The sequence below is a fragment of the Manihot esculenta genome, chromosome 3 (genome assembly GCF_001659605.2).
Source record: "Manihot esculenta cultivar AM560-2 chromosome 3, M.esculenta_v8, whole genome shotgun sequence".
In the NCBI taxonomy this organism is placed as follows: Eukaryota; Viridiplantae; Streptophyta; class Magnoliopsida; order Malpighiales; family Euphorbiaceae; genus Manihot; species Manihot esculenta.
In genome coordinates, this window is record NC_035163.2 from 16,562,282 (window position 1) to 16,570,910 (window position 8,629).

An 8,629-nucleotide genomic window follows, 5' to 3' on the forward strand; every position below is an offset into this window, starting at 1 on the left:
TAAGTGTCTAGAGTATGAGCTTAAGTGGTAATAAGGATCTAGAGGAAGAGAACTTATTTGACTATGTTTGTTTGCTTGAGGACAAGCAAAAGCTTAAGTGTGGGGGTATTTGATAGAGCATATTTTAGCCCATATTTTCATGATCTTATTGATATTTATTTGCACCTATTCTACCTAATTTTGTGGTTTTAATCATGTTTTGCAAATATTAGGTGTGAAGAAACAAATTGGAAAAAAATGCTCTTAAAAGTGCCAAAGAATGCCAAAAAACAACCACTTTCGAAAGCACCTTCGAAAGCACTTTCGGAAGCCAAAAGTCACCCACCTTCGGAAGCACTTTCGGAAGCCGAAAGTCACCCACTTTCGGGGGCACTTTCGGCGGCCTAAAGTCAAGTCCAGAGGCGAAACTCCACCACTTTCGGGGGAACCTTCGGCCGCCGAACCTTGCGTCCAGAGCCGAAAGTCCAGCCTCCGAAACTCATTTTAGGCAGCCGAAAATCACCTTCAATGCACTCTTTCCTTGTTCAAGAAGCCATATCCCAAGTTGCCATATTTGAGGAACCAAATAAGGGAAATATCTTGAGATCCAAATCTTCAATATTCACATTCAATTATTGGATTTCAAGATCCCCCTTATTAAGGAAAGAAAATCCAAAGATCACATGCTTCCTACTTAGTGCCATGCACATTCAAAATTCAAAAGGAGTCTCCACCTTCCTTATTAGTGCATGGGCAGTCTCTTAACTCTTTAGGCAACATCTTGGAGACCTTGGGCAGCAAGTAAAAAGACCAAAGTGCCCCCACTTGCCTTCCATCACATGCAACTCGTTTTTGCCTTCACTCATGCACAAACAAGGCACATGCAACACCAAGGACACTTTGGACAGCCTCTAAAAGTCTCCTGGACTTCCATGAAACCCTAGGCAGCCTCTCAAGATCTATTTAAAGGCTTCAAGAAGACAAGAAAAGGCAGATTTTGAATCTCCCAACCTCTCCAAGGTTCGGCCGCCGCTCCTCCACCTTGTGCCACCGCCGGTTCTTCCATCTTCTTCTTTTATTTTATTTTCTGTTTTGATTCAGCCATGAGTGGCTGAAACCTTCTTTCTAGTTGAGGATTGGTTGAAACTAAGGTTGTTTAAAAGGTTGTGAGATCTGAACAGAAACTTTTGCCTTTGATTTTATTCAATATTCATGCAATTGTGCTTTGATTATAAGATTGCTTTGTTGTTTTGATCAAATTGGCCACTTGACTCTTAATTGCAAAGTTAATTGATTGTTGGATTAGGATATTTGTTAGTCCGTAATTGCTAGAAATATTTTGTCCATAGAACACTTGGTGTAAAAACCCAAGAAATTGCATGATCTAACATCATCTCATGCGTTTGAGTAGTTAGGGTTTGGATCTTTCTTGTTCTTCATGCAATTGGCAATTGTTTTGATGCCTATGGCCCAAGGACGTTCCTTGGCAATTTGTTGATTAGTAATTGGTTAGAGGACGTTCCCTAATCAATTTGTTCATAAGGAAAGACATGGTGGTGAGAAGCGTCTTCCACCCCCATAACCAACCCATTGAATCAATCAAGGTAACCATGTTTCAATGATCAACCCAAACAACCAAAGTGGATCCATATCTTCAACTAGACCTTTTTCATATTGATTTCTCTCTTATTTTAGATTACTTACTGTTTTAATTGCTTTTATTAGTTGTTAATCAAATCATCTCAAAACCCCCCTTTTACTTTCCTTGCACTTTACTTTTCTTCTATTTGCAATCACTTGCTTTCTATTGTGTTTTCAATTGGTTTTATTGGTCTTGATTGAAATAAACAAATAGGTAATCGATTCTCTGTGGATACGATCCTTCACCACTGTCTACAGTTGTAAATAGTAGGTAACCAAAGAAGGTTATTTTTCGCCGGCTTCGACAACCGCTCCTGTCAAGCTCTCTCACATGAGCTAGAAACCCCTGACAAACCCTCCTAAGCAAACGACGAGCCTGAAGGGCTGAAATCAAACCTCTGGGTGTACCTCTCCTGTCTCCTCTGAAGACACACTCCGACCCATCCTGGTCTCTGAGACTAACTATCTTCTCTCTACAGTCCAAGGTAGCACCATATGCAGATAGTCAATCCATCCCTAGAATGACATCAAAATCTGTCAAATCTAGAACCACAAGGTCAGCTGGAAGGCATCTACCCTCTATGAACACTGGACTGAAATGACAGACTGACGCTGCCACTGATGGGTCACACTTGGGTCCACTGACCCAGAGAGGATACTCTAACTCAGAACTGATCAAACCCAATCTCTCTATGGCTCCCGAAGCAATAAAGGAATGAGAAGCACCGGGGTCCATCAAAGCATACACATCCGAACACCCAATGATGATGTAATACCCGGCTAGACTCCAGTATCGGAATTCCTACCGTCCGGTGGAATTTCAAGTGTCGGAGACCTCTAGAAGGGGTAGAACCATGTTTTTATAAAATGTTTTAATGTGTTTTATGTTTTAAGCATGAAAGAAAATGAGTTTTTGCATGTAAATAGCATTGGAGGAAAACTCAGGTTCGGCCGCCGAACCTCAAGTTCGGCCGCCTAAAATGCTTGCATTTCGGGTGTGCCTTAGGCCCCCGAAGGCATAAGTGAGGGAAGTCCAGGTTCAGCCGCCGAACATGGCTTGCATGCGGAGGCACGTTCGGCCCCCGAACGTGGCCTGGCCAGCCACTATAAAAGGGTCCCTTAGCCGAAAACGGGCGAGCTTTTTCCCCATTTTCGACCCAGGTGAGTTCTCCACCATCCCTCACCAATCTTTGATGTTCTTCCTCTAGATCTTTCAAGATTTTCATTTGTTTTAACTTTGTTTTGAAGATTTGAGCTTTTGAGCAAAGTTTTGGAGCTTGGAGGTTCAAGAACCCAATCTCTCTCACCTCCGAATTTTAGGTCGTCTCTCTCTCGATCTTCAAGAGGTAAGAGTCGATCTTAAGCTCATTCCATGTTTTAAGTAAGTTTTAAATAGATCTATGGGGGTAAAATGCATGTTTAGGTTATGGTTATGTTTATGGGTATAAATGTGTGTTCTTGAACAATGTGGATGCTTGATGTGTTGTAGATGGGGTTTTTGATGATTTGAGACCCCTAGGAACATGTATACTTGTGTTTGTGTGTTGTAGAATAGGTTTGATGCATGTATGGAAGGTTTTGAGGCGAAATGTGCAAAAGGAGCCAAGTTTCTGCCCTTTGGCAGAAACCAGGTTCGGCAGCCGAAGGACTTTTGGCCGCCGAACATGGCTGGGGAGGCAAGCCTTTCGGCTGCCGAAGCCTGCCCCCGAAAGGAGACTTTTGTCTCTGTCTGGGAGTTTCGGCCGCCGAAGGTGCCGCCGAACCTGCCTCCGAAAGTGCCCTGTCCAGGCCTCCTTTGTATGATTTGCTATGGTTGTTTTAGGGGGTTTTTGGGGAGTAGTTTAAAGATATGATCTAGTTTGTTTGGTCCCTCATTTGAGTCCACCTGTGTAGGTTCGGACCCGAGGAACCGAGGACCCCAGCAGTGAGTTCAGCTGCTTCGGTGTTGTCAGAGTCAGCCAGAGGTGAGTGGAACTAAACTTAATCTTTTAAATTGAGAAATTAAATGTTTTATCATGTTTCATGCATCATGATTATGCAATAGGATGATTGCATTAGTTTTCACGAATATGCCGCATTGCATCGATTGTTGTTGATGTGGGTGAATATTGGATGACCCAATTAGTCCATGACAGGAAGACCATGACCCCATTCTACGGCCTGGCACAGAGTAAGGAAAGACCAGGACCCCATTCTACGGCCTGGCACGGTTATGGGACTCGAAGACCAGGAGCCCAGAGGAGGCCCTGGGGCAATGGTAAGTAATGTATGTTATGACAGGAAGACCAGGACCCCATGCTACGGCCTAGCATAGAGTTAGCTTGGACTAATTGGTGACAAGTTCACCCAACCCTTATGTGAATTGTCTGTGTTATGATGCATTCCATTGGAGCATAGTGTTAATATGTTTTATAGTTCTACTCACTGGGCTTTTAGCTCACCCCTCTCCCTTTTCCCCCAGGCTTGCAGGTACAGTATAGAGCAGGAGTCCGGATAGAGTAAAGAAGTCATGTTTATGTAATAGCTAGCAATGGACATGATCAAATTGTAATGTAATGTCTTAATCAGTATAGATATGTATGAGATGATGTTTATGGATGTTAGAGGTGTGCTTGACCATAGATTGTTGCTATCCCTTTTAATACATGATCTTAGAGATTTCTATGATGTTTTTGTAAACCAACTCAACATAAGTTATGTCACCCATTGGGGGCACTGATGAGATCCCACAGAGGGATCAAGGTTATGTTAATGTATATGCTCAGGTTGAGTTTGGTTGATGTATATGGAAAGAAAAGTTTTAATTTTTATGTATGTTGTTGATCATGTATGGGATTATACAGGTTTACAGGTTTCATGTCAGGCTTGCTACGGGTCCCGGCGGCCTTAAGCCGATCTGGATCCTAGCGCCGGTAGCGGTCCGATTTTTGGGTCGTTACAGAGTGGTATCAGAGCCCTAGGTTCATATGGTCGGACCTAGAGTGTCGGGCTCATAGATGTTATAGAAGGTCAAGCACAATAGGAAAGATCATGTCCACTAGGATAGGATGTGGAGTCCTGTCTTGTATGATGATGTGAAATGCCATGATGATATGCATGTGCATTAATGATATGCTATGATATGTGATGTATGTGATGCGGGTTCATGTGTGCCCACACGAACCATATGATGTTAATGTTTGCTTGTTATGTGCTGTCTTTCAGAAAACAGGATGAGAGGAACTCGTCGATCTGCACGATTGACTGGAGTGCCACCTGAGGATGAGGGCATGAGCGCCCGTCCTCCTACATTGCCTAGGGCAATGTCTAGTAGGTCTAACAGAGAAAGAGCAGTAAGAGACCCTAGAAGGTCTCTGGATCTGGGTAGAAGCAGATCAGTGAGGGGAACACTTCAGGGAGGAATGTCAGAGGGCATGGGGGATGATATGGATGTAGAGCAGAGGAGGGATGGCAGTTTGGGAGTTAGTATGTCAGAAGAAGGTATGGGAGAATCCCAAGGAGGCACTCAGGCCTCGGGATTTGTTCAGCCACCCCACTACCCACACTTCTCACAACATCCCGGGTATTCGATGGGAGGTACATCGGATTACCCTAGCTTTACCCCTTACCCCACACACATGCCGTACCCACCTTACTACCCACCATACTCACAGTACCCAATGTATCCACCTCCACCCTACTATCCAAATCCAGCAAACCCTATCACGGAAAATATTGCACCTTCTCCACCATCAGCAGAAACCCCAGTTCCAGAAACCCAATTACCTAGGCCTAGCTCATCTGGTAGGAGCAAGTTCAAGATGACTGAATACATGAAGTTGGGTGCTCCCCAGTTTGAGTCAGGTGATGACCCGTTTGTGTATCTTGAGAGGGTCAAGACTATTACAGAGGAGTTAGGGGCGGATGACAGTAGAGCCATTCAGATGGCTGGGTTCACATTAAAATGCAAGAAGGCCCGTGAGTGGTTTAAGAATTATGTGAATCCGAGGGTGGACAGCATGTCTTGGGAAGTGTTTGCAAATGAGTTTGCAGGATGGGCTTTTCCCAATAGTTCAAGGGAGCTGAAGATGATAGAGTTTGAATAGTTGAGGCAGACGGATGAAATGAGTGTAGAGGAGTACACCGACAGATTCTTGGAGCTGTTGCCTTTTGCTGGGCAGAGTCTGGATACAGATTCGAAAAAGTCAAGGAGGTATGTCATGAAACTTCATTCCAGGTATTCCTCCTTGATTCAGTCAGTGGACAGAGAGAGCTTCCATGCCATAGTAGATATGGCCAGGAAAATGGAGGCCAGTGCCATCATTTAGGGGACAGTTAAGCAGACAGTGGCACAGCCTTCTAGTTCTAAAACTCCGGGTGGGGGAAGGTTAGATCCCTCTACCTTGAGTGCAGCAGCTTCAGGCAGTAAGAGATGGAGTAAAGCCAAGGGTAAGAAGAACAAGTTCTGGAACAAGGTTAAGTCTAGTCTGGGATTTGGAAGTGGCTCAAGCTCTGGTGCGAATAATGCAGTTTGTGCGAGGTGTGGTAAGCCACACAAGGGAGTATGTCGGTTTGGGATGAACGCCTGTTTCAGATGTGATCAGGAGGGGCATATGGCTCGAGAATGTCCAAGAGCAGTCCCGATGGCTTAGTCCCAGCAGACAGCTTCAGGCAGTGTAGCGCAGCCAGCAGCTCCAGCCATGACTCAGGCTAGTGGCAGAGGCAGAGGGAGAGGGGCAGCCTCTCCTTCAGCGGGTTTCAGAGGTGAAGGTTCATCAGCTCCAGCACGGATCTTCATAATGACACAGCAGGAGGCAGATGCATCTAACACCGTGGTGGCAGGTAACTTAGTCCTTGGTTGTTCAGATGTTTATGCCTTGATGGACCCTGGTGCATCTCATTCTTTTATTGCACCGAGAGCCGTTGAGAGGTTGGGGTTGATGATCTCTGGGTTAGAGTGTCCTCTCTGGGTCAGTGGACCCAAGTGTGATCCATCAGTGGCAGAGTCAGTCTGCCAGTGTAGTCCTGTGTTTGTTGAGGGAAGATGCTTGTCCGCCGACCTAGTGGTTCTAGATTTGACAGATTTTGACGTCATTCTAGGGATGGACTGGTTATCTACCCATGGTGCTACCTTGGACTGCAGGGACAAGGTAGTCAGGTTCAGAGGTCAGGATGGGTCTGAGGTTGTCTTCAGAGGAGACAGGATGGGTACACCTAGAGGTCTGATATAAGCTCTTCAGGCTCGTAGGTTGCTCAGGAGGGGATGTCAGGGGTATTTGGCTCATGTGAGAGAGCTTAGCAGTCAGGTTAGAGAGCCCGCCTCGGTGCCAGTGGTTAGAGAGTTCTTAGATGTGTTCCCAGACGAGCTGCTAGGTTTACCACCTGCTAGGGAGATAGAGTTCGGTTAGAACTGATGCCTGGAACCCGACTGATCTCTATCCCTCCTTACAGGATGGCGCCAGCAGAATTGAAAAAGTTGAAGGAGCAGTTACAGGAGTTGGTAGACAAGGGCTTCATCCGACCGAGTACCTCACCCTGGGGTGCTCCAGTTTTGTTTGTAAGAAAGAAGGATGGATCCCTCAGACTTTGTATCGACTACAGGCAGTTGAACAAAGTCACTACCAAAAATAGGTACCCATTGCCAAGGATCAACGATCTATTCGACCAGCTAGCAGGAGCGGGTTGTTTCTCCAAAATAGATCTGAGATCTGGGTATCATCAGCTGAGGATCAGAGAAGAAGATGTGCCAAAGACAGCTTTCAGGACCAGATATGGGCATTTTGAGTTCCTTGTGATGCCGTTCGGGTTAACCAACGCCCCTGCAGCATTCATGGACCTCATGAACAGAGTGTTGAGCCAGTACCTGGATCACTTCGTTATTGTCTTCATAGATGATATCTTAGTGTATTCCAGGAATGCAGAGGAGCATGCCCATCATCTGAGGTTGGTTCTACAGACCTTGAGGGAGCATGGCTTGTATGCCAAGTTCTCCAAGTGTGAGTTCTGGCTGAGGAGCATTTCATTCTTGGGGCATGTAGTGTCAGAGAATGGGATAGAGGTGGACCCCAAGAAGGTAGAAGCTGTGGCTAACTGGCCTAGACCCACTACAGTGTCGGAGATTAGAAGTTTCTTGGGTTTGGCAGGTTACTACAGGAGGTTCGTTCAGGACTTCTCAAAAATTGCAGCTCCTCTGACCAAGTTAACCAGGAAGAATCAGAAGTTTGTGTGGACCGACCAGTGCGAAGAGAGTTTTGAAGAGCTTAAGAAGAGGTTGACTTCAGCACCAGTGCTAGCTCTGCCAGCTAGCAATGAGGACTTCACAGTGTTCTGTGATGCATCCCGAGTGGGATTGGGTTGTGTGCTAATGCAGAATGAAAGGGTGATTGCTTATGCTTCTAGGCAGCTAAAGAAGCATGAGTTGAATTACCCCACACATGACCTAGAAATGGCAGTAGTTATCTTTGCACTCAAGATGTGGAGGCACTACCTTTATGGGGTTAAATGTGAGATCTTCACAGATAATAAAAGCCTACAGTACATCCTGAGTCAAAGAGATTTGAACTTGAGACAGAGAAGATGGGTAGAGTTGCTGAATGACTACGATTGTAAGATTCAGTATCATCCGGGTAAGGCGAATGTTGTGGCAGACGCCCTAAGCCGGAAGTTGCTAGGCAGTCTATCCCACATCACGGAAGAGAGGAGACCAGTGGTGAAGGAGTTTTACAAGCTCATTAATGAAGGTCTACAGTTGGAGTTGTCTGGTACAGGTGCTTTAGTTGCTCAGATGAGAGTGACACCCGTGTTTCTGGAGCAGGTGGCTCAGAAACAGCATGAGGACCCAGAGTTAGTGAAGATTGCCAGGACTATTCAGTCAGGCAAAGACAGCGAGTTCAGATTCGACAACAAGGGGATCCTCCGCTATGGGAGTCGTTTATGTGTACCAGATGACATAGGGCTAAAAGGAGACATTATGAGAGAGGCTCATAATGCAAGATACAACGTTCACCCCAGAGCCACTAAGATGTATCAA